General features: G+C 46.1%; 1 protein-coding gene across 2 annotated transcripts in view; it reads right to left on the bottom strand.

Annotated features, from left to right (window-relative positions):
• Window positions 1-22,763: 22,763 nt before the first annotated feature.
• KCNK9 (potassium two pore domain channel subfamily K member 9) overlaps window positions 22,764-26,964 on the bottom strand; it is a 105,399-nt gene continuing 101,198 nt past the window's right edge. For both annotated transcript variants that reach the window (XR_004435289.1, XR_004435288.1), the window contains exon 4: window positions 22,764-23,516. The gene's annotated coding sequence lies outside the window, so the exon portion shown is untranslated. The remainder of the gene's footprint in view (window positions 23,517-26,964) is intronic.

Raw genomic sequence — 26,964 nt, forward strand, 5'->3', positions numbered from 1 at the left:
AAATAAAAGTTAAATCATACCTTATATTTAATGTGTTCAACTATTCAGAGTATATTTTGCTATAGAATACTTGGAAGCCATAAATCATTAATTTTTTTCTGAGCAATTAAGAAACTCAGATTTATCAAACACTCAGCTTGGCCAAGATGCAAACATATTATAAATAGGGGATTCTAAAATAAGCATCTGACAAATTTAGCAGTAGAAATTTCATGTATCCAATTAAGTGTCATAATTGATTCTTGAAGGCATCTTTCCAAACAATTATTCTCAACTTTGCAAATACTAAACACTAATTTTAACCCAGTTATCGCTATACATTTGAACAAATCAGAGTCCAAGATCCTCTAGTAAATTTTTTCTATCAAATGCTCTTGCCAAAGCTGGGAATTCTTTTTTCTCTATTCAGAACCTGCACATTTCAAAGCCAAAAAACTGGAACGTATTTTTGAAGGTGCACTGGCTATTCAAGTTCGTTTGTGTGAAGAAACCACAATTTATTTTGCTCTCCCCTGTACCATGGGGCTAGAACTAGTCTAATAACTGTATCTGCAGAGTCCCTTACCTCTAAGGTCCTAAAATACAACCTGCATTTTGCTAGCAAGTAACACAGAAAGCCTGGAAAGTGGAATTGAAACCGCTCCCGTTTCTACCTCTCCAGCATGTGTGCCTGCCAAATGGGAGCTTTAGCAGCCTCCAATTTCCTTTGTAATCCTGCCTCGGCCTGTAGAAGAGCTGTAAAACCTGCAATGAGTTCCTTAAGGACCTAAACCCTGTGTAGCAGCTGCAGCCTGCCTCTCTGTAGCAGTGAACCTGGAAGTTGTTTGGTCCTTCTAATTTTCACTCTCCTAGTATTGCTGGCAGTTGATAAATATGTGATTCCCTAAGTCAAATTGTTTTTGCTTGAAATACACAGTGACTTTGTTTTCCTGTAACCTGGATTTTATGGTATTTGATGCCCCCAAACAGGGCAGCCTGGCAACTTCTGAAGCTCCTGAAGCATTTACAGAGTGAAGCGTCTCCTCCTCAGCCTTCATTGCCACTGTGAGACATTGTCAGAATCAGAACTTCTGAGACTTCCCTAATTTCTCATCTCATAGCTATGGGGTCGGTGTGTCATCAAGCCAAACCCAGATTTTAATCCTTCATATTACAAAATAACCACAAAAGTTAGCTTAATATCTACATCAGGGATCTATATAAAACTCTAATTCACTCTCACCATCCCCATTCTCAGGATACTATCACTCTCAAATCAATCGCCAACTCCCAAATCCTACTGAGTTCCACTGCTGCAGAAGCATCCAAGCCTTACCTGTCTGAGGTTTCAAACTTCCCTTGGCTTAAAGATCCTCTACTGACTTCACCCAAGAAAGGTACCTTGCAAGGGGACTCTGAATCTCTACAAAGCACACCTCTACCACCTCTCATTTCTTTTAGACCAGTAACTAAATAGTTAGAGACACACACCCAGGGCACAGAGATGCACATAGAAAGCAATAGCTTACACGCTGTCAGAATTGCAAACTTTGGTTGTTACATCAGCAGAAACCTAGGGGTGTGTCTAGAAATAGATTATAAAGGTATTAGTCCAGGGAAGAAGAAACATAACATTGCACTGGTTTCAAATTATCAATAGAGCACTTATTATAAAAGTCTAGACTTAATGTGTTAAGCAGCCAGCATCAGTTGTTTGGTTTAAACATGAGTTCAGTGTTGACCTGCATTAAGTGAACTTAAGATGCTACAACTGCTTCAGTAAAATATAGAAGTAACCCAAAGTCTTAGATGTAGATATCAGAGCATGGGCTTAATTTTCATGCCTCATCCCTCATGCCTTGGCCTACCTTCTTCCAGAATTGCTGCAGCAATTAGATAAGGGTAGTCGAACAATGCCACATCTTAATTGTACCACATCTGCCTTGTTTTCTGCCCAGGACTTCTCTCTTGCTGCCCCGTGAACACCTGTGGGAGCCCTCTTCTCCACTTTTGGCTCAGGCACAAACCTGAAATTGCAAGGTAGCTACTACCATCTGGCCAAAGGGTAATGAAATACAGAACTAGATTCCTATCCCATGCCTTGTGCAGCATGTTCTGTGTACTGAGAAGGCTCCAGAAAAGCTTAGTTAGCCCCAGTCTTCAGTAGTGATGAGAACTCTCATTATTCTTCCCATGCCTTGTGCAGCACATTCTCCATGGTTGCTCAGAAGGTTCCAGAAAAGCTGAGTTAGCCCCAGTTTTCAGTGGTGATGAGAACATAACCTCTGCTGCAGTGAATATCAGGGCCCCTTTCTGCCTTTTCCTGTAGTGCACATGGTGACCACCACCCTCTTGTCCTCCCCATTGAGCACTGTCTCCAGCCACTGCAGCCTTCTGTCCTTGCACATACCTCAGACCTCAGGTACCCAGAGCTCTGCACCCCTAGAAGTCACCCAATCTGGGGACTGTGGAAAGTCTTATATAAATACTCCAGCCCAATGGCCACTCGGGTGGGATAATCTCGACCCTCTGGTTCTGAGTCCTCCCACAGGGTTAACTTGCTTGACAATGTGCCCTTCATTCAGAATAGGATACTAGGAAATGCTAGTAAAGGAATAGGGAAATAAGGAAAAAGGAAAGGCAGAAAGTTAGCACTTGAATTGAGACCTGCTCCTAGGAAAACTTTAAGATGGCTGTTACTGGAAGCAGCTTCAGGAAGTGGATGATGAGAAGGGAGATCTAGACTTGGGTCCCTTGCTGGCCAGATTGCAACTAGGACCCCATTACTGATAGTAAGTACATAGTGACAACCCCTGGCATGCTGGAGACCATGTTACCAAGGTCCTTCCTGCAGTTAACTGGGATGGACATCAGTAGAACCAGGACAGGGTGGACTGTCCTGTATAGTAACTTTAGCATAGGGAACATCTGGCAATGTCTGAGACAGTTTTGGTTGTCACAACTGGGCAGGGGGTCTTCTGGTATCTAGTGGATAGAGACAAGGGATGCCGCTAGACATACCATGATGTACAGTACAGTCCCCCACAACAGGAACAATTAGGCCCAATATCGCCCAGTGGATGAGAACCCCAAGTACCTGTCTAGTCTTTTGATTATGCTAGTCTCCAAGCTTTACACTTCCTCTTTACATTAAAACATTTAATTTTATTTAAAAATTCAAATGAATCTAACAATAAGACTATGTACTAATCAAAATACCTAACTTTTTAAGTGTTCATAAATCAGTAAGAGATTCACACATTAAAATCACCAAATAGAAAGCAAAATGACACGTGCAGATCTCTAAATGACCATGACTGACAAATATGCGAGAAAAGATCCTCATTAATAACCAACGAAGTGTAAATGTATCAGGATTCAGTTAGGTAAACTACTCGATGTTTCCAGTAGGCAGAGACTTAAAACAGGGTACCTGGGCATGGTGGCACCTGTAATCGCAGCTACTCTGGAGGCTGAAGTACGAGAATTGTTTGAACCCAGGAGGCAGAGGTTGCAGTGAGCCAAGAACACACCACTGTACTCAAGCCTGGGTGACAGTGAGACTGAGTCTCAAAAAATAAAAATAAATGGGGGGTGGGAGTGGGGGTGGGGTAGAAAACTTGGTGTTTACAAAACATCTGGGAAAGCTGGAAGAAGGTGGTCCACTGCTAGCTCTCAGATGTTGCTCAAAGTTGCTACTGCCACCCAGGCCAGGGGGAGCAGGAAGTCGCTGTCAATGGTGGTATTTATAACCAGCAGCAAGTAGGCAGATGCTTTAGGGAAGATACCAGATCAAGGGCCCTTCAGAGCCCTGCCTCTGTCTACTGCCAGAAGATGGCTGTCGCTTCCAGGGCTGCTTCTGAATCTTGCCTCTGAAGGCTCTTGTGATGGGTTCTTAAGCCAGCACAGTGCTGGAAAGGGATTCCAGAAAACGTAGCTTCCAGGTAGCAGTCCGTGTGAAATAGAAGAGAGGCGGGTCTGGGTGGGAGGGAAGGAAAGTTGCTGAATGCAACAGACAAGGTTGCACCTTAAAACAACGACACAATGCCAATCACGGCTCACTTAAAAGATGCTGAGAGCTCTCAGTCAATGAGACCAGTTCCCTCTAGAAAGGCAGTGCAAACTCATCCTCTTACTGGCAGGGTTTCCACTAAGATAAAACGTGATCACTGAAAATCTGCATATCAATTGACTGACCAACTCAACTCAAGGAATTTCTTAGCATAATGTCGACATAAATTTACAAAACTATATACACAGATATTCCTCACATTAAGGGGCAAAACTGATACAACTTAACTAGGATTTTGATTAGTTGTAGGTGATAAAAGCATGCAGCCATACACGTAAGGTGTGTTTGTATTTTATAAAATATTCTATTTACTTATGTCTTTTGCCCTCAAGATAAAATCCAAAATCCTTACCTGCAGGTAGGTGTCTCTGGCCCCTGCTTGGTTGACCAACCTCGCCTCATGCCGTTCCTCCTCATTACCAACTATGCCTCAGCCACATGGTCTACCTTCCAGGACCTTTTCCCTTCTGGAGGCCCTCATTCACACAGTTCCTCTGCCGGAAACACTCAATATGATGTATGTCATCCTACAGAGGCACTTACGTAAAAGTACATATAAATATGTGCATTAAAAAATGGATTTTTTGAAAATATTCTTGTATTTCTGTATCTGGTTATATTTGCAACTCTAAAAAAGCTTATTAAATTACTTTGCAACTCTGATGGTTAATTTGAAAATCTAGAGAAAATTATACATGAAACTGCAAGAGATTTGAAATTCTAGTGGAAAACAGATGCTTTCCTTGTGAAATGTTTTTAAAAAAATGACTTGCCAAGAAGGTGATTTGACCAACCCCACAACCTAGAAAACTTTTGAGTCACTAAGATATGAACTCTCGAAATACCCTAGAGGTAGATTTTGTTTCATATATTAGCTTCAATATGGTCTTTTTTTTTTTATAGTGAAAATGTGTCATCCACATAGAAGGGTTTATAACATGAGTGCTTTTTCTTTAAATACACATTTACTGTCCAGGGTAAACTATAAGCTGTTCGCTAGTGTCTTGAAAGCTTTCTATGTGCCTCCCTGATGGAATCTTCTTTTCCTTCCAGCACCCAAGAATTTTTTTTTTTTTTTTTTTTTTTTTTTTTTTTTTGAGACGGAGTCTCGCTCTGTTGCCCAGGCTGGAGTGCAGTGGCCAGATCTCAGCTCACTGCAAGCTCCGCCTCCCGGGTTCACGCCATTCTCCTGCCTCAGCCTCCCGAGTAGCTGGGACTACAGGCGCCCGCCACCATGCCCGGCTAGTTTTTTGTATTTTTTTTAGTAGAGACGGGGTTTCACCGTGTTAGCCAGGATGGTCTCGATCTCCTGACCTTGTGATCCGCCCGTCTCGGCCTCCCAAAGTGCTGGGATTACAGGCTTGAGCCACCGCGTCCGGCCATAGCACCCAAGAAATTAACACAAACGTTAGCACACTGATTGTGGCTTATTTCTGTAATAAATGTAAATCCTCAGTAGGGATAACAAAACATACTGTATAGCTTTTTAAATGAAGAACAAGCACAAGCCTAGATAAGGAAAAGGTACCTGGTACCTCTATTAGGCAAAGACTCCTGTGAGAAGATAAACCAAATGGACTCCTGGGTCCAAGGCCAGCATGACCTTCTGCTTACAAAGATCAGTTTGGTACAGAGTGGACAAGCTGAGTGAGTTCTGGGAAAGAAGGAAATGCCAAAGTTGCATTTAGCTGATTGCAAGAAGGAAGAGGCTACTCTGTATTTTCAGCTTCTAAGCTTTCCCTTGCCTCCCTCCAGTTCTGAGAAACATTTCTGAACAGAACTCTTCTGTTTTGACCTGAGTATCCTTCAGGGATTCCAGCATCCAGACCTGAGGGGAGAGCAAAAACTTCAAGAGCTTAACACAAACCAAATACTAAAAAAAGTGGGCCATGCTGACCTGGGGGATTCTGTCCTCTGATTAAAGAGACAGGTCTCTTGGATGGCTCATTGCTGGGACACTGAGAACCCAGAAACCAGGCTGTGAGAAGTCCAAGCTCCAGTCTTGTGAACTCAGCTAGTGTTTAGCCCAGCTGACAGCTGAGCACCCAGTATCAACTGCTAACCATGTGGGTGAGCCCGGATCGTGTCCCCGCCCAGTGGAGCCTCCAGGTGACTCCAGACTGTGAAATAGTTAATCTTACCGGTCAGCTCAATTGGGCTATGGGGCCCAATTGTTTGGTCAAACACCAGTATAGATGTTGCTATAAAGGCTTTTGTATTATGTGATTAGCATTTAAATCGGTAGACTGAGTAAAGCAGATTAACCTCAATAAGGTAGGTAGGCCTCATCTGATCAGTTGGATGCCTGAACAGAACAAAAAACTGACTGCCCTTGAGCAAGAGTGAATTCTGTCAGCAGACACACCTCTGGCCTGAACTGCAATGTTGGCTCTTCGCTGGGTCTCCAGCCTGATGGCCTTTGAAGTTAAACTACATAAGCTCTTCTCTGGGTCTCCTGCCTAACTGGCCCACCCCGCAGATTCTGGATTTCCCTGTCTCCTTAACTTTATGATCCAATTCCTTTAAAAAGTTTATCTCTCGCTCACGCTTGCGCTCTTGCTCTCTCACTCTATATATATACACATACACACGTGTATACTTTATGTATTTTATATATATACTTTGTTTTATATATATAGTATGTGCACACATAAATCAGTAAATAAGACAATCTATGTGTATATATACATACATGCACACACATACACACCATATTGGTTGTTTTTCCAGAGAACTCTGTACAATACATACACCCACATTAATCACAACTACAAATGCAGACACAAAAATAAAACCACAATCGCACAAGTAAGGACCACCCAGCTGAGCCTGATTTCCTCAGAACCATGAGGAAGTTATGAATGGTGGTTCTAAATTATTAGGGTCCAGGCACGGTGGCTCATACCTGTAACCCCAGCACTTTGGAAGTCTGAGGTGGGTGAATCACCTGAGGTCAGGAGTTCGAGAACAGCCTGGCCAACATGGTGAAACTCCATCTCTACTAAAAATACAAAAACTTAGCTGGGTGTGGTTGCAGACACCTGTAATCCCAGCTACTTGGGAGGTTAAGGCAGGAGAATCACTTGAACCTGGGAAGCAGGTTGCAGTGAACAGAGATTGTGCTGCTACACTCCAGCCTGGGCAACAAGGGTGAAACTTTTTCTCAAAAAAAAAAAAACAATTATTAGGAACTGGTAGGGCTTTTGTTATACAATGAGAGATCATGGGAAGACTCAGATAAAGTGGGTTTAACTTAATCATAACTGAAAGCATCTTCAGAATACATTGTCTACCCTCTTAACTTACTTTTCCTGTGAGGTCTTGAAAGTTGAGGCTTATTTTGTTCTCTCCAGTTTCCTCTAGGAAGTCTACTTCATTGGAGAATACTTGCTTTGTTTTTCCCAGACTAATTTTCTCTTTTGACCTTCTAACTACTCTAAATATCTGTAGAGGATCTTGATCGATTAGGATGAAAAGACAGAGCAAATTTCCTTTCAACCCTGATTCTGCAATGATTCCTGATATAACCATTAGAAGTTCAAAACAGGACATTTCACAAGAATACACTAGCACTGAAAACATTTCACCATTCGATTGGTCATTTTAGCAGGACTTGGGGATGGTCACATAAGCATAACTGGTCATCCTTAAGGCTTAAAACATTTGTATTGTGAATCTCTACTAAGCATATTCATATCAACTATTGTGCCTTCACTGTGAGTTGGATCACTTATAAACACAAACTAGCCCTTCATTTTATTTCATACTGTGTCTGAAATCAGTATGTCCCTCCCAGTTTTGTTCATTTGCATTGCCCTGGAATAAAAAGGACGTTAAAGATAAAAGGATAAACAAGTTTGTGAATCTCCTGTAAGTAACATATAGATGAATTTAAACCTGAGTTAGGTGTTTTGTTTAATGAGTTTAAATTGTTTACATTTTCTTTTCTACTAGGATAGTTCTTTTACAACATTGTGTAGTGCTTTCAATTCTGGTGGTTCATGTATGAAAGCAAGACAAGTTTACTTACAAGTAGCCTTCAAAGTTATTTCAGAGACCTTTTCTGAAAACAGACAGAATGTAAGCCCGGTAAGCAACGCTATAATTGGGTTAATTATAGCATCTAAGTCATAGAATTTTTGCAAGCATTAGATAATGTGCATATATAACCCGTGATTCCACATATTATGAGTTAAATCTAGATAGTCTGATATTCGTCCGTGTTTTTATTCAGACATCACACTGGATCATTTTGCTGGGTATGGAAGACTAAGTTGTGAATTACTTTTTTAAAAATGTTCTGATAAGCTGAGGTGTGTAGATCACTGGAGCCAAGTTTGAGACCAGCCTGGGCAATATGGCAACAATCCAGCTCTATTAAAAACACACAAAATTAGCCAGGCATGGTGGCATGCACCGGTAGTCCCGGCTACTCAGGATGGTGAGGTAGGAGGATGACGTGAGCTCAGAAAGTTGAGGCTGCAGTGAGCTAAGGTCATACCACCATACTCCAGCCTCGGCAATGGGAGTGACACCTTGTCTCAAAAAACATGATAACGCAGGGCGCAGTGCGCTAGGCGAGTGTAGCTTTAACTGAAAATGTTACGACCACTGTTCATGCACATATTTTCTGATTTTCTTTCCGAACTAAAGGACATGCCTGGCTAATCCAGTGCTGCGTACTCTAAAGCACTTAGAAAGAGATTCCTGGTGAGAGTTATTTTAAGGAGGTATTCTCATTAATTCTTAGAGAACTATGAGAGTCTATGGTTTCTATCAAATTTTGACTAAGGTGAAATCAAAGAAATTTAAAGATGATATTTCTACCAAAAGCAAGAACATGAGATTAGCTATGAGTAATTGCAAGAGAACGCTAATACATTGGGGTCTGCGTGACATCTGAACTCCTGAAGTCAGATGCACGAGGTGTGGATGTTTATACTGCCTAGAGTGGGACAGAGCAACCTTTCTGCCCCTCTTTAGACCTTTGACGGTCACAGGATGGAAGATCTGCAGAAACTCCCTACTGTCTTCTCCCACTTAGGCTCTCTCCAGAGCCTTCTCGGTGATCTAAGATTATTGAAGCTTGTGTTCCAGTTTCCTCCTTAGGGTTGATTATTACCCACAGTACTCTTAGTTTCTATGAGATTATGTATGCAAAGCACTTGAACCATGTCTGGCACACAGGAAGTGCCACAGACACTTGCTAGGTAAGAAGTTCAGAAGCAGACGTCGCATAAGGCCTTGCTTGTTTCCACAGAGGATGACTCCCCAACTGTCTATTTTTCTCTTCCAAAAGGGGGTCATACTTGTTGCCTGCTGTGTGGAAGGTACCCTGGTGCTGGGCACTGAAGGTGTACCAATGACAAAGGCTCATTCTGCTCCGAGTGGGGAGATAGGCATATGTAGTCGATCGATTCTTAACATCTTGCAAATGTTGACAAATTTGGAGACAGTAGGATGATGAAGTCAAAGTTGCTAGGATTGTCCTGGTGTTCACGTGGACGATGCTAAGACAGGGCATTTCATACACCAGACCATGGGTTCCCCCAGAAGTGACATGTATTGCTTGTGCTCATCTCTCTTCGGCCAGGAATATCTTTCTCCTCCTCATAAAACCCCTTCCCTCCACTTGAGCAACTCCCACTGAGCTTTTGGGCTCTCTGAAGGAAAGGCTTTGAAGGCATTGTGAGAAACTACAGGAACATAGGATACACATGGCAGGGGCAGGATGGGGAGTGGTCACGAAATCCCCCTCTGAGTCCAAAGGATGAGAAAGTGTTGACCAGGCCCCAGGAGAAGGCATTCCAAGCAGACCAAGGAACAAGGGCCAGACCCTGAGTAAGGAGGACACTTGGTGCCCTGAAGAGGCCAAGAGATGATGGTGGCCGAGGGGCAGAGAGCCATGGAGGAGCGTGTTGGAAGGTGAGGTGGGGTAGCTGGGCCAGGCCTCACAGCATCTTGTAGTCCATGTCAGAGGATTCAGACAATAGGCTTCCTCGGCCCACTCCTGGCTTCTTGTTGAGGATACCAGTATCCTGATCATGGTGGGAGTGATCATGGATCATAGAACATGGAAGCTGGTGTTGTCATCACCCAAGCAGAGAGGATCCAGATTGGAATCACAGCAGAGATTTGAGCCCTTACTCCCAGAGTTTGACTGGTACCTTCAATCTCCCTGTGAAGCCCCAGGGTGTGGGGCCCCAAAGAGGGTTTGGGGTAAGGGTTTAACCATAGGATATTGTTATAATGGGTCTGGTTGACCTAGGTGCAATGGGGAGGGCAGGTGACAGATGGGAGCTACTGCTTTGCATTGCTGGTCTTTTCCAGTGTTCTCTGCCCAGCTACTGGAGGATGCCTGGTGCTGAGTGGGCATGCATGGAAATGGGCTGTTGAGCCAGTGAGGGGAGGGATGCACAGGCCGAGGGAACAACACATGCAAAGGCAGTTTCCTGTAACCTGCAATGCCTGCCTGACATAACTGATTAAACACAAATTGTTTCTCATTCTTCCCTATCCAGACTTCAAGGGGAGGTGGCCTGTGAGTTGACCTTGTCATTACAGCAAATGAGCATGCTAAGGGGATTGCAGACCGTACAGTGAGAGGCAGGGAGGAGGAGCACTTATCTCATTGTATTTGAATGATGATGAAACACTCACTAATTGTGCTGGAGCCTCAGGATACAATCTGCCAAGCAATTACACCCAACCAGTCCTTCCCAGATAAGCTGTTGGAGGCGGGTGGGAATAGCATTTCTAGACCACCCTCCAGGTGAGGCGGGAACAGAGAGGTGGACTGCCTGGTGTCCCTTTCCCTCTGGGCTTTGGTCTCTGCAGGGTCAGTCCCACCTGCATCCTTTGTGAGGCCTAGACCAGAGATCGTGGGAGGACTGTGGGCATCTCCCAAGCATGGAGCATCCTCCATGGCAATAGCATAGAGATTGACTCTAGGGTGGCCAGTTGTCCTGGTCTTCCTGAGACTTAAGGGACGGAGAATGTGGGATCTTCCATGTTACCGCCAGGACAACCCCTAGCAATTTTGACTTCCTCAGCCTTTCTCCCGTACACATCCAATGGTGACAGGCCTGGCTGAGCCTTTCAAAGGCTCATGAGGGATGGTGGGTTTTTGCAGGGACAGCGATGCACTGTCTATGGCATACATTTTATCTGAGTCTGTGCTATAGATAACTGATAGCAATGCAAACATCTTGGGGAAGGTTGTTTTCACGTACACATTGATTTTAACATTCCTGATCTATAAATACGTCTGTTCTTTGGATTCTCCTTTTGAGCTGGTTTTAACACTTCATTGGTTTCCTTGTTAATTAGATAAAAAGTTTAAATAGAAGTGATGGGAAGATTGGGCATCCTCATTTGTTTGTGATCTTTAAGGAAAAGCTTTCAGTACTGGAAGTCCTAGCCAGAGTAATTGGGCAAGAAAAAGAAAGCTCTGCAAAGCAGAAAGGAAGAAGAAAAATTCTCTCTGCCAGTGACACAATTTGATAGAGAAAATCCTAAAGACTGCACGAAAAAAGCTGGTAGAATTAATGAATGAATTCAGTAAAGTTACAGGATTCAAATTCAACATAAAGGTACCAAGTTGCAGTAACGTTGGATGAATAAGTCTAAGATCCTGATGTGTAGCATGATGACTTCAGTTAATAGTGTAGTACATGCTAGACATTTGCTAAGTGTAGATATTTAATTCTACCGTTTTGATAAAACGGCTACTATGTCCTAAAACAGGACATAGTAATTTACTTGATAGTAGAAATCCTTTCACTGTATATGTAAACGTATATCAAAACATGTTGTGCACTTCAATATATACAATAAAAATGCAAAATTGGCCAGGCGCTGTGGTTCACACCTGTAATCCCAACACTTTGGGAGGCCGAGGCAGGTGGATCACAAGGTCAGAAGATCGAAACCATCCTGGCTAACACCACGAAACCCCGTCTCCACTAAAACTACAAAGAAAATTAGCCAGGCGTGGTGGTGGGTGCCTCTAGTCCCTGCTACCCCAGGAGGCTGAGGCAGAAGAATGCTGTGAACCCAGGAGGCGGAGCTTGCAGTGAGCTGAGATGGCACCACTTCACACCAGCCTGGGTGACAGAGGGAGACTCCATCTCAAAAAAAGAAAAAGTAAAAAAACCAAAGTCATAATCAGAGTTAGAATGGCAGTTGTCAGGAGTCGTGGCAGGTAGCAAGCATAGGGAAAACAGGGAGCTGTTAGCCAAAGCGACAATATTCCAGTTATGCAGGGTGAAGAAGCTCTGGCAGTCTAATGTACACACTGCTGAGACATCCAGCTCTTTTCCTTTCCTAGCTCCAAGCTGCACAGTCCAGCCTTGGTCCTTCAGACAGGAGTGGAGAAGGGTAGTCTCTTGAGACTCTGACCACCACCAGGGAGTCTTCCAAAGAAGGCTCTGCTAAAGCACCCTACATTGAAATTCAATCAACAAGTATTGTCCTTAGCAAATTAATGCAGGAATAGAAATCCAAATTTTACATGTTCTCATCTATAAATGAGAGCTACATGATGAGAACTTGTGGACAGAAAGAAGGGAATGACAGATACGGGGTTCTACTTGAGGGTGGAGGGGAGAGAGGAGCCGCAAATGTAACTATTGGGTACTGGCTTTAATACCTGGGGGATGAAACAACCAGTACAACAAATGTCTGTGACGTGAGTTCACCTCATGTCAAAGAGGGAAGAAATATCAGTCTTGGATATCTCAGACACTGCATCCCTGAGATTAAACGGGATGCTATTTTTTAAGAGAAATGTTAGGTACAGAATAAAAAATTAACTTTTAGGATTTGAAAACATACAGATGTGAAAACCTCAATAGAAGTAAAGTCAATAGAAGCTTTAAAAACAGCTTCCTGAAGACATCCCCAAGAAGAAAAATAATAAACATTAGAATAGGAAAAGATTATCTCAGGAGAAATCAGTTCTGGATCCTAGGAGTTCCAGAAAGGGAAATCAGGAGACGACATCGTGAATACATTTTCAAATATGTTCCCAGAAGCAAAGGACATGACTTGTTAGACTGAAAGGGCATAACCAAGTACCTGCATATCAATGCACATCATCATCCAATTAGAGAAAAATACAAGCGAAGGGATTGCATTCCTTCCACAGGAAAAATGAACTCCCATACACAGGAGCACCATCAGAATGCCTTTTAGATTTCCCGATAGCTGTGCTAGATTTGAGAGCAATCTTCCTTCATGAATGGGAGGAAAACTAGTATCTAACTTGCAATTCTATTCCTATTCAAAGTGCTAGTCAAATATGATTGGTAAAATACTTCATTTGGAGATTTTTCTGTGTAATAATCTCTCGTGCAACCATTTTCCATACAGCTGCTGGAGGATATGCTGTGGCAGAGCAAAGGAGGGGAGTACACAGTGAATGTGGAAGATGGGATGGGTGAAACAGAGAAATTAAGGCAAGATCGAAGATGCCTGCTGTGCACCAAGTAATCAGTCTGAATTAGAGAAGAGTGAATCGGGAGCAAACATTTTAAAGACTACTGTTACCAAGAGATCTTCTGCTGCTGTTAGTGAGATCTAGGACTGATATTCGTGTGTGTTTTTATTCAGACATCACACTGGATCATTTTGCTGGGTATAGAAGACTAAGTTGTGAATTACGTTTTTTTAAATGTTCTGATAAGCCGAGGTGGGTAGATCACTGGAGCCAAGTTCGAGAACAGCCTGGGCAACATGGCAACAACCCAGCTCTATTAAAAACACACAAAATTAGCCAGGTGTGGTTGCATCCACCGGTAGTCCCGGCTACTCAGGATGGCCAGGTAGGAGAATGATGTGAGCTCGAACGTTGAGGCTACAGTGAGCTAAGGTCATACCACCACACTCCAGCATGGGCAATGGGAGTGAGACCCTGTCACAAAAAATATGATAAAACGCAGGGCGCAGGGCAAGTGTAGCTTTAACTGAAAATGTTACGACCACTGTTCATGCACATATTTTCTGATTTTCTTTCCAGACTAAAGGGCACGCCTGGCTAATCCAGTGCTTCGTACTCTCACAGTGCTTAGAAAGACATTCCTGGTGAGAGTTTTTTTAAGGAGGTATTCTCATTAATTCTTAGAGAAGTCTGGGAATCTATGGTTTCTATCAAATTTTGACTAAGGTGAAATCAAAGAAATTTAAGGCTGATATTTCTACTAAAAGCAAGAACATGAGATTAGCTATGAGTAACTGCAAGAGAACGCTAATACATTGGGGTCTGCATGACATCTGAACTCTTGAAGTCAGATGCACAAGGTGTGGATGTTTATACTGCCTAGAGTGGGACAGAGCGACCTTTCTACCCCTCTTCAGCCCTTTGACGGTCACAGGATGGAAGATCTGCAGAAACTCCCTACTATCTTCTCCCACTTGGGCTCTCTCCAGAGCCTTCTTGGTGATCTAAGATTATTGAAGCTTGTGTTCCAGTTTCCTCCTTAGGGTTGATTATCACCCACGGCACTCTCATGGTTTCTATGAGATTATGTATGCAAAGCACCTGAACCATGCCTGGCACACAGGAAGTGCCACAGACACTTGCTAGATAAGAAGTTCAGAAGCAGACATCGCATAAGGCCTCGCTTGTTTCCACAGAGGATGACTCCCCAACTGTCTATTTTTCTCTTCCAAAAGGGGGTCATACTTGTTGCCTGCTGTGTGGTAGGTACCCTGGTGCTGGGCCCTGAAGGTGTACCAATCACAAAGGCTCATTCTGCTCCAAGTGGGGAGATAGGCATATGTAGTCGATTGATTCTTAACGTCTTACAAATGTTGACAAATTTGGAGACAGTAGGATGATGAAGTCAAAGTTGCTAGGGATTGTCCTGGTGTTCACGTGGACGATGCTAAGACAGGGCATTTCATACACCAGACCATGGGTTCCCCCAGAAGTGACATGTATTGCTTGTGCTCATCTCTCTTCAGCCAGGAACATCTTTCTCTTCCTCATAAAACCCCTTCCCTCCACTTGAGCAATTCCCACTGAGCTTTTGGGCTCTCTGAAGGAAAGGCTTTGAAGGCATTGTGAGAAACTAGAGGAACATAGGATATACGTGGCAGGGGCAGGGTGGGCGGTGGTCAAGAAATCCCTCTCTGAGTCCAAAGGATGTGAAAGTGTTGACCAGGCCCCAGGAGAAGGCATTCCAAGCAGACCAAGGAACAAGGGCCAGACCCTGAGTAAGGAGGACACTTGGTGCCCTGAAGAGGCCAAGAGATGATGGTGGCCGAGGGGCAGAGAGCCATGGAGGAGCATGTTGGAAGGTGAGGTGGGGTAGCTGGGCCAGGCCTCACAGCATCTTGTAGTTCTTGTCGAAGGATTCAGACAATAGGCTTCCTCTGCCCACTCCTGGCTCTTTGTTGGCTGAGGATGCCAGTATCCTGGTCGTGGTGGGAGCTATCGTGGATCAGAGAACGTGGAAGCTGGTGTTGTCATCACCCAAGCAGAGAGGGTCCAGATTGGATTCACAGCAGAGATTTGAGCCCTTACTCCCAGAGTTTGACTGGTACCTCCAATCCCCCTGTGAAGCCCCAGGGTGTGGGCCCTGAAGGAGCTGGGGGTGGGAGGGTAAGGGTTTATCTGTAGGATATTGCTATAATGGGTCTGGTTCCCCTAGGTGAAATGGGGAGTGCAGGTGACAGATGGGTGGGGGTGGGCCGCGGCGCCGCGCCCTGGAGCTACCGCTCTGCATTGCTGGTCTTGTCCAGTGTCCTCTGCCCAGCTACTGGAGGATGCCTGGTGCTGAGTGAGCCTGTATGGAAATGGGCTGTTGAGCCAGTGAGGGGAGGCACAGAGGTTGTCACCAGTGAGGTGAGGGATGCCCAGGCAGAAGGAACAACACATGCAAAGGCAGTTTCCTGTAACCTGCATTCCCTGCCTGACATAACTGATTAAACACAAACTGTTGCTCATTCTTCCCTATCGGGACTGCAAGGGGAGGTGGCCTGTGAGTTGACCTTGTCATTACAGCAAATAAGCATGCTGAGGGGATTGCAGACTGTACAGTGAGAGGCAGGGAGGAGGAGCACTTATCTCATTGTATTTGAATGATGATGAAACACTCACTAATTGTGCTGGGGCCTCAGGATACAATCTGCCAAGCAATTACACCCAACCAGGCCTTCCCAGATAAGCTGTTGGAGTCGGGTGGGAATAGCATTTCTAGTCCACCCTCCACGTGAGGCAGGAACAGACAGGAGGACTGCCTGGTGTCTCTTTCCGCTGGGGTTTTATCTCTTCAGGGTCAGTCCCACCTGCCTCCTTTGTGAGGCCTAGACCAGAGCTCCTGGGAGGACTATGGGCATCTTCCAAGGATGGAGCATCCTCCATGGCAACAGCACAGTGATTGATTCTAGGGTGGCCACTGTCTTGGTCTTCCTGGGACTTAGGGGACGGAGAATGTGGGATCTTCGATGTTCACACCAGGACAACCCCTAGCAATTTTGACTTCATCAGCCTTTCTCCCGTACACATTCAATGGTGCCAGGCCTGGCTGAGCCTTTCAAAGACTTATGAGGGAATGTGGGTTTTTACGGGTTTGTTTTTTTTGTTTTGTTTTTTTTCTACAACAGCTGGAGGGGCCCTGCTCACTGCGACCTCAATTCCTGTAAGCTACCCCCCATCACTCTAGGCAGACCCCCAACTGACATTCCTCCAGGCCTTGCAGTTGATCAGGGTTCTAACAGGAAGCTTTGGACATCCAAGTGTTTCCTTCGAGAGAGTTCCTGAAGAACCTATTAATAGACGTAAAGGCAGAGTTAAGGGAACCAGGAATGGAGAGTGGTGCACCCGGGGTCTGGGAACCTTGGGAAGCCTCCTTCCACTTTGGAAGCTGCAGGGGTCTTAGGATGGGGGCTTGCTAGACCCCAGAACGTGATGGACCACTCCTTGACAAGGCAGCAAGGGATTGAGAGTTCATAGGTATCTTGGTATCTTTCTCTTCACCCTCCCATCTTTTATCAGTGTCTCCCACTGACCAACTCCAAAGGGAAGCCAAACGTGGCCTGGAAGATGCCATCCTAGAATCAGCCTCCCAGGCATAGAGCAGGAAAAGGTGGGCAGAGAACAGATCTAGAGAAAAGCCAGTATATACACCAGTAAGGTAACCCAGAGCTGAGCCTTGGAGCCTGAGTTCGAGTGCCAGGGCCAACCAGTTACTTTCTCCAAAGATGGAAAGTATCCTCTGTGTCCTAAGCTATCACACAAGGATGATGTCACCTATTGTATGGGGGCACTGAGTAATAAAAGAGTAGAGCATACTGGTATGTGTGTTGGGGAGAGTGGTCTGTCACCTGTTTGGAGAATGAGGGTAGAATTTTTTTCTACCCTTATGAGATTGAATTTGATCCTGTCATAACACATGTAAATTACCTGGCATAGCACCTAATATGAAATATCTTTTTTGGTTTCTGGACCCTGCTGCTGCTTGTGAGATTTTAGACTTAAGTAATTTGACTCAACCTCCCCTTTGGTAAATAAAGATTATTATTTAAATCTGTCCCCCAAAATTCATTGTTAAACTTAATCCCCAACACAATGGTATTGGAAGGTGGGGCCCAATAAGAGATTGAGCCATGAGGGTGGAGACCCCAGGAATGGATTAACTCAAAAGTGAGTCTTGAGAGTGGGCTTTAAAAGCAAGCTTGGCCCCTGGTGCCATCTCTCACACTCTTGATTCCTCTTTCCACCCTTTAGCGGTAGGATGACCCTTACCAGGCAACACCATGCTCTTGGACTTCCCAGCCTCCAGAACCATGAGCTAAATAAACTTCAATCCTGTATAAATTACCCAGTTGGTAGTGTTCTGTTATAGCAACAGAAAACAGACTAAGACAAGGATAAAAATGGCACCTGCCAGATAGGTTCATTGTGAGGATTAAAGAGATATTTAGAACATGCCTGGAACCTATCAAGCACCACATAAAGGCCAGCTGTGGCTATCACTTTTGTTGTTGCTGCTGGTATTAGGTTTAAATGAAATACCTCATGTAGATCACTTAGTAGCCTCCCAAAAAACGACTAGCTCCATTTTACAGAGGAGGCACTTGCATAGCTTTTTTGTGTTAAACTTAGCTAGACTACAGTCCCAGTTATTCAATCAAATGCTAATCTAGATGTTTCTGGGAAGATACTTCATAGGTGTGATTAAAGGTCATAATCAGCGACTTCAAGTAAGGAAGATTGTCCTAAGTAACCTAGGTGTGCCTGGTTCAGTCAGTTGAAAGGCCGTAAGAGCAGAGCTGAGGCTTCCTGGATGGAAAAGACATTCCACATAGGGATACCACTTTTGGCCCATGCCTGAGAGTCCCAGCCTGCTGATCCCGGAGGCCAGCCCTGCAGATTTCATACTTGCCTAGACCTCACAATCATGTAAGTCAACTCCTTCCAATAAATCTCTTAATATGTTTCCTAATGGCTCTGCTTCTCTGGTGAGATACCTAGCTGATATAACCTCTGAGCCCTTGAGAGGGTGTAAGAAACTTGCCTAGGACTTGTTCTGCAAGAGGTGGAGAGCTAGAATTAGGATTCAGGCCTCCTGACCCCAAGCCCTGCTCTCTCCCATTAACTGTAGAAGACTGACTGTGTGGCCAGGGGGTGGCCTGATCTGCAGGGCTCACAGGTGAGCAAATATTAATTACTTCCCTGCCATTACCCCAAATGCTCCTGAACTTCATACCTCATTCCCTTTCCATGGCCAGCACTGTGAGCTGCATTCCAGAATAAAAGGCAGAGCCATTCGCTGGCAGGACAGGAGGAGGGGAGCAGCCCTCAAGGGCACCAAAGCCCCAGACCATAGCCCAGGCCCCTGCACCTGTCTGCTCAGAGGACGCCTTCGGAAAAATCCTTACCCACAACATGCTAACTTTTCTTTAAAACAAGATGCCACGTGCCCCCACCCCCCTTCAAAAACCATCTATTCCTGGTGTCCCACTGGGGCGTTGCCATGGCAACAGTAAAAACCGGAGGCCCAGCAAACAGGGCTACTTTTCTTGATGGTTCTTTGGGGACTTCACTGCTCTCAAAGGCTATGCAAGCCAGCTTCATCTTCTCTGAGCACCAGTGAACAAAGACATTCCCTTCCTTTTCTCTTTACCCCAGACCCAGACCCTGGGGGCTGAGGATTCTAGCTGGAGGAGCCAGAGAAGAATTGCAGAGAATCCCAAGTTCTGATCGTAGGGTCAAAGCCAAGAGTGGATTCAGTACCCCCTTTGCAGTTTGGGCCAAGAGTCAGGATAGTGAGGTTCCCCAAGAAATAATCCAGAGCTGTTAACTCCTTGAAGGTAAAGGTGGGTGATTCTTCCAAGGGGAATGGTAAGAGCTAAGAGCTGCTGTGTCTGGTCACATCGGCAGAACCACATTCGAGCCAACCATCCTGTAATGCTAGGAAGTTAGATCACGGGACAGCTAGGGGTGGGGACTCTCATTCCACTCCAAGATTGCACGTGTCAACAGCAATCACCACCCCGGGTCCGGCCCTTCTCCAACTCATCCCTATTTATCAGTGTAAGTTGGCATCTGCACTAGGTACTACAGCATGTGATGGCAGGTCAGGTGAGTCTGCAGTGGATGTGAGAGTGGCTAAGAGGAGCAGAGGGGACACATGGACTGCACATTGCATCCTTGCCATGCTTTATTGACCCCACAGAGCAGGCATGTCAAGTCTGCACCAAAGCCCCAGACCTTATTGTCTTACCATTGTTAGCCATAACCCCAGCAAGAGAGAAATTGAATGAGATCACTGCGTGGGGCATGCATTCTAACTCCTGGCCTCACAGACCCTGGGGTCCTGAAAAAGTGGGGAGGACCAGCAGGCAGGAGTTTGTTCCCTCTTCGTGCCCCCCACCTCCATGTGCCATTCTACAGATGTCCAACCTGCCTCCTGATTTTGCCGGAGACCTCTGGCTGAGCCAGGCTCAGCTGACCTAAGGCAAAGTCCAGGAGGATAAGGACAGCCAGAGGGGTGAGAGCATCACAGGGTCTGTTGCTGGGTGTTGGGAGGCCTAGGGAGTAGAGGCCATCTTCACATCCAAAGAACATAGCAGGGAATCAGCCACAGGGGCCTCCTGGGCCGCGAGCTCAGATATGTTTCTGCCTGAAGCCTTAGCTCTCACCCATCAGCAGCTGGAATGTTCTTCCTGCCCCCATCTGTTCAAGCTCACTTTTCCAGTGGAGAATGGTCCTGACTGCCAATTGTGTACAGCCACCTGTTTCCTGCTGGGCTCCAAATCCCTTACTGTTTTTCTGTGTTCCATGACACTGCTTCAAACATATGGTATAATTATCTGTTATGGTTTTTTCTCACGCCATGATGGACTATAAGTTCCTCAAAGGCACTTGTGTATGTAATATTCACATCCTGAATCCCTAGAGTATAGTGTCTGGCTTATAATAAGCTCTCAATAACTTTCCTAAATGAGGTGGATCTTTAAGAAGTCTCAAAATTGAGCCCACCTTAGATAATAAATATGGTGTTGTGTAAAAGGGACTAGGCATGTACTAACCAAACCCATAAGGCTCATCTGCCTTCCATCAAGGTAATACTCCAGCCTATTTGGGGTACAACTTTTGGTTAGTACCAAAGTCTCTGATTTGGCCTTTCCTGCATGGCCTTTGGCATAATAACTTTTAATTTATCTAGTGTTCAAAACAAAGGCTGCCGTACATTGTTGTACCGGTTGTACAGTGCACAGGTGAGCTCAACTAAGGTGACACAAAGAAGTGGAAATAGGGCCAACCCTCCCTAACCTGTGCTTCTGTGACCTGAAGCTGTGCCAGTGCGTGAACGAATGACTTTGTCTTCCACGAAGGTGCCACTGCTTCCTGGACCCTGTGCCCACTGGACAAATCCCAATAGAGGTGCATGTTTCCAGAGTGCATGTCATGCTTCAATAAAAGTTAAGTTTTGATTGGGGGGGTGGGCAGGAAACTTGGATCTAGAACTGCTTCCAGGAAAGGGATGAGTTGATGTTGAATGGACCATAAAAAAATGGGGTATGGGGTGACCTCTAGACTTCTTCCCTCATAGTAGGGCCATCCTCACTTGCTGAAGAGGCCCGTTCCTTGGGGTAGGGGGATTGTCCCAGTAGGAAACCTGGCATCAGAAGGTGCCCAGCACAGTGTGTGGTGATAGAGCAATGCTCACTCCTAAGTTAAGAAAAGACTTTCCTTTCCTAGATCGCTTACATTATCTTTCCCAAGATCTCTGCCTGGGCCAAGACTTGTACCTCGTTCTCCTGATGAGATGCTCTAGTGATGATCATAATGACATTTTGTCCACTTAGTCCAGGCTGTCTGGGTGCAGTGTGTCGAGCAGGCAGGGTCCACCAGGACACAGATGGCAGAGTCTGGCTGGGTAATTTGTGGATGCTTTAATGAAGGGACTATTTCCCAAAGCTCAGCAGAATATAAGGAAACAGGAAAGGATAGTGCCGTACCCAAGACTCACTTCCTTAGGCCAGGAAGAAAGGGCAGTGCAGAACCTGGAAACCAGAGGCAGTGTGGAGAGGGCCTCCTGGCAGAGGCTGAGGCCCTTGCTTTAGAAAACATCCAGACCACAGAGTTGCCACAGGGGAAAGGGAATAAATCCTCCCTCCCTCTTTCCTCCAACCTCTTGACTTCCTGCCAGAGCTCCGTATTGACCAAGCCTACATGGAAGCCACACAGGTTTGTTTCCATGGACACAGGGCAGAGTGGATAAAGGCGGAGAGGGATTTGGAGGGGAGAATAGAAGATTCCCCCTACAATGAGTCAGGCTGCTAGAGTCTTTCATTGCATCCAAGCTCACCTGGTTTATTAAAAACTGATGAGCTTGTATTAGCCAGGAGAAGGGACAGGAGTGGATCTAGCCATGGGGGTGATTTCACCCAGGACTTAAGGACTCTTAGACCTTGCAAGATGCCTGAATGCTGGCTTCATCCCCTCTAGCCAGCTGCCTCGGGGACAGATAGCTCTTCCATCCAGTTCCTGTTAGGAAAGAATAGGGAGAGCTCCAAGTGGTCAATTTGTGACTGGAGTCTGTCCCCAGAGCCGCCCCTGGCCCAGAGGACACTCTGCCATCATTAGCTCAGCCTGCGTTGAAGGTCCGCCCTCAGTCCTGGCTGGGGGCGAGGTCTATTACCAGTGTACAGGTTCTGCCCATTGCTGAGTGTGTATTCCAGTGATGCATTCCAGAACTTGGTCAGCAGCCACAGGGTGAGTTGGGAGATCCATGATATCCACTTTGAGATGGACCTGAGCTACAACTCCATGGATCACCTCACTCCGTAATCACCTCCTCTGACTGCTAGATTCCGGGTCTCCTGGAATCAGTGTCAGTTCAGAGCCAGGATCTGGCAATCCCCAAAAAGTCTGATCTTTCTCCTTTCTCCCAGTGCACTGTGTCCCTAGTAAATGGCCATAGCTGCCTTCAAGAAAGGCTATGAGAAAAATTCACAGGATAAATGTGTGGCAGTGTACCAGGGTCCTTCCTCAGGGACACCAGGTCTCCCTTTCATTCAAGGGGTTCTGGGTCTGTACTCTGGCTCAAGTCTGGGCTATTGTAAGGAGCAGCAAAAAGGGGCAGGTGCCAGGCAAATAAACACACTAGAAGCCACTTTTCATGGTAGACGTACAGCCAACAGGAACACATTCCGGCATGCATACAGCTAAACTAAAAATAACCACAAAGGCAGTGTCTCAGAGTGCCTGGCACATAGCTGCATTTATTACAAGCATTACATACATTATCTCAGTAGGTGCTTTGACTCACAGGGAGATGTTAATAATTCCTCAAAAGCGCCCTGTTTACACGAGAAGCCTGAGGTTCAGCAAGGGTAAGCAGCAGGACCACCTGGCATCTGTATGACTCAGAGGCACTGAGCCTGGAAACAGACCCAGTCCCCGCCCCAGGGAGCACTGACCTTCCCCAGTCCCCGCCGGGCCCTGCAGGAGGGCCAGGTGAGACAGTTGCAGACGGGGGAACCCCACGGGGCGCAGGCTCTCTGAGTCTGTTTATCAACGCGATTCTTGGTTGGTGAGGCTGACTCATTTGAGCTGCCAGGCAGTAGACTTGAACTTCTCAGGCGATTTCCCCAACTGAGTGACAGACCTTCTAGCTCTGCGGCCCGGCCTTTAAGAGGTTGTCTGGGCTATGCCAGCGAGCCATGCACCTTGAGCTCCATCCAAACCGTTCTCTCTTTGGATGAATGAGTCGGCTCTTAGGCAGACTTGGCAGGATTAGAATCACAGCTGAGGCTTGATTGGTTCCTCATAGCCACCAGCTCTAGACACGTTTTGAAAAGCGAGATCCGGATTTTTATCCGAAGCTGGTGCCATTCTAATTCAACCTTTGCCACTGCTGGTTAAGAGATGCTGAGGATCCAGGGAAGGATGAGACTGCCTCACAGGAGAGAGCTGTCGCCATCCTCTGATGGGGCCGCCCACACAGTCCTGTTTTAAGGAGGAAACACAAAGAATTGAAAGTGAAAATCACATTTAAAATGGAAAAGGCTCTGTGGACTAAATATTTCACCCTGGATGAGGGTGAAACTGGAGTGAGCAATACTTAACCCAGATAATTAAGACCCCCTGCTCCTGATGTAAGATTTTATTGCATGTTGGAATCTCTATAGAGACCCCTCTTACTGTTTGGGAAGATGATGTCAGCCAGTCATTAACTCATTTTTATCATGAACCTGCATGCGCCAGGCACTGACCGCCTGAGGAACGGTGTCCCCAGGAACAAACATGGAGCAATCAGGATAGGCTGACAATGGTTACGACATAGTGGCTTTGAAGGTTTTTTCTCACCGTGTGAGTCCAGCGTAGGCCAGCTGGGGAGTCCCCACCTTACCTCCTCTTTTCAGGACCTGGGCTTAGCAGCCACTATCTTGAAACTTGCCTGTCAGTGCAACAGAAGGAAAGAAAATCCTGGAGGCTCTCTCACAGTTCAGGTTGAAGCCGGGAAGTGATCTGTGCCGCTTCACCTGTGATTCATCGGCCAGAACTAATTACATCACCGCACCTACCCAGGGGACCAGGAAGTGCAACCTTGACATGCCTGGAGGGTGCAGAGGTGGGAGGGGCTGCTGCACAGCCTTGCTGACCACAGGCATACAGGATGGGTTGGTGATGAATGCCACCAGTGTTCCAGGGAAAACGGATTCATCAGATTTGCTCAGGAACCCCTAGGTTGGCAAAGTTCAGATTTTTCTTTAAGACAGTAAATGCTGTGAGATATCTTGTGGTGTGGGTTGTAAATCTGCACAAAAGGGACTTAGAACACAGCAATGCCTGTTACATTTTTCTGGAGGGTGATGGAGGACCTTGTAGGACCAGCATGCTATGGAAAGCATTTTAGGAGATGCTCTGAAGATTACCGGAAAAGAACTTAGCACACAATGCCTACCACATGATGATAGGAACTACTTAGCACAGGTGATCTCCTATGTCTTAGTTGATAACGTCTACTTGACCATTTGCAGATGAGCCAAGTGACCAAGGACATAGGGATACTAAATGGTAGGGCTCACCCCTCTGGGTTGCTTGTGAGAATCATAAAACAAAGAAGTTCGGATACTGCTGATTCTAGAGCATAACACAGAGGTGCTCACATGCGAAGGAGCTCATTTGAAAATTGGCACCTGCAAACTGGAACATCTACTGTTGTGGCTCTTAATTGATAGGATTTTCCACTTGCAGAAAGGGAGAGTAAAACCTCTGAAAACTCCCATTCTTTACCTGGTGGCGTATCGCTGCCAATCATGACTTCTTTGTCACCGTGGTTTCAGTTGCCCTAGAGCATAACTGCTTTTTCCTCAAGTGTCCTGTTCAGGGACCTCACAAACAAGTATGCTGTGTATTCCTGCTCTGGTGTGCTCCTACAGCTCTCGTCAGACCGTCCCAAATGTAGCTTGCACAGAACTTAGTAAAAATCTAACCACATGATGGAGGAACAAATCAAGATATGCAGAAAAGTATTTTAAGTGGCCGTTATTTCCCGTAACAGGTGCATGGTGATAACAGTGATGACAGTGATGAAGATTCCCTGGAATATGCTCCAAAGTCTCCTGCCTGCCCCCTGCCCCCCATTCCTCATTTGGGCTGCAGCACAAGCCCCTGTGTGTTTGAATTGAATGACCAGCAGCAGGGGGATGGTGGGGAGAGGGGAAGGCGCTGATGCGTGGGGTTAGAATCTCAGGTGTCCTGATCAGAGTTCTCATTAGGGAGCAAAAGGAAGTTGTGGATCCTGCACTGATTAGCCAGGGACTCGAAAACGCCTCATCCACGACTGCCCTGGGTGTCCCTCTGAGCTGAGTGGGCCTTGGCTAAAATAACAGAAAAGACAAGAAAGGAATTCAGCCCTATTATCCCTTGAAGATTCTGGAAAGCACAGAGTTCTTAGGAAGCACTAATCTGGTTCACTGAGGATAGAAACTCTTCCACAGAGAAGAGAAATAGAAATTGCCTTAAGTCATAAACCAAGAGCCAGCCCGCTGTGGATCCCCCAGTCCACATTCTTGGAGCCACTGGACCCCAGGATGCAGTTTAGCAACAGGCCCTGCCTGAGTTGGACGGTTCCACAGCCTCTCTGAGCTCATGTCAGGGTGCTGGGGACCTCAGATCCATCTCTGAGCCGGGAAGTTCTCCTTCAGGGCCAGTGCAGGTCACGAGACTGTTTGGGGTAGGAGGAGCAGAGGAAGAGAAGGATGTAAGAGCCTCACTGGCTCTCCAGGGTGCAGACTGTGACTTCATCCCATCATTTAGGTATTCAGGGAATGCTGAAGGACTATTGTCTGCAGATGTGGCTCTAGGGTAGAGCCATGAATGAATAAAGCAAGTGAAAGTCCCTGCCCTATGGGGCTCATGCTCCCCTGGGGGAGACAATAGACATGTCAAATGTTTAGTAGTGGCAGATGGTGATCAGTGCTAGAGCAGAAAGCAGGCTGGAGAGGCACCCTCCAAGAAGGTCACATCTGAGCAGAGACACTGGGACGGGAGAAGGTGGGGTGAAAAGAGCTGCTGGTAGAGGGAACAGCAGGTGGGGGTGCCACGTGGGCGCATCTGCATGCCATGGAGAGCACAAGCCGGGCACGCAGATAGGAGCAAAGCTGACCGGTAGGAAGGACCTGGCTCCTAGCCCAGGCATCCACAGAAGGGTTGAGGAGAGAAAGCAATCTGTCCTTATTTACATTTTAAGAGGATTTAAGACCCCAAGTCACAATGCAGAGAACGGAACACCCAGGAGTAAGTTTTTCCGTATGTAAATTAAGCCTCAATCACTAAGAATTAAAATTCTTACCAGGGCTCTGGCCCATCTGTTTCCTGGATGAGCCCTGGGTAGGTGCCCTGGGGGAAGCCAAACAGAGCTGAGCAGGTAAGCAGGGAAAGAGGAGGCATGGCCTCCAAGACAGGCAAAAAGCAGCCTGGCTTTGTGTGACCAGGTTCAGGAACATGACCTGTGGCCATGGTCTGCTTTTGACCAGCATCTCCCATTAATCTCTGGGACAGCTGCTGCAGCATCACCTGAGTGCTCTTTAGAAATGCACCTTCTCAGCCCCATCCTAGATCCAGACGAAGGGCACGACCCAGAAACCTGTCTTCATGAGCCTTCCAGGTGGAGCTCGGGAGCCCCAATATTGGGCAGCTCCTATGGAGCTGGAGGGAGCAGATTTGCCTTCGATATAAAGAACACTGAGCACCTGTTAACTGCCTCGTTTTCCCTTCTTGTGTCCATACACACACCAGTGAGAAAGGGCGGCATGATTTCTCATTTTTAACTCAGATTCCTTGGCCACGAAAGAAAAACAAAAATCAGCAAATCTGGTCTCGGTTCAGTTGAGGTCAAACTCTTGGTTTGGTTTCATTGCCTTCTGGAAATGGTGCTCATCTACTTTCT

This window comes from Trachypithecus francoisi, unplaced genomic scaffold, assembly GCF_009764315.1.
Source record: "Trachypithecus francoisi isolate TF-2019V2 unplaced genomic scaffold, Tfra_2.0 Lachesis_group7, whole genome shotgun sequence".
In the NCBI taxonomy this organism is placed as follows: domain Eukaryota; kingdom Metazoa; phylum Chordata; class Mammalia; order Primates; family Cercopithecidae; genus Trachypithecus; species Trachypithecus francoisi.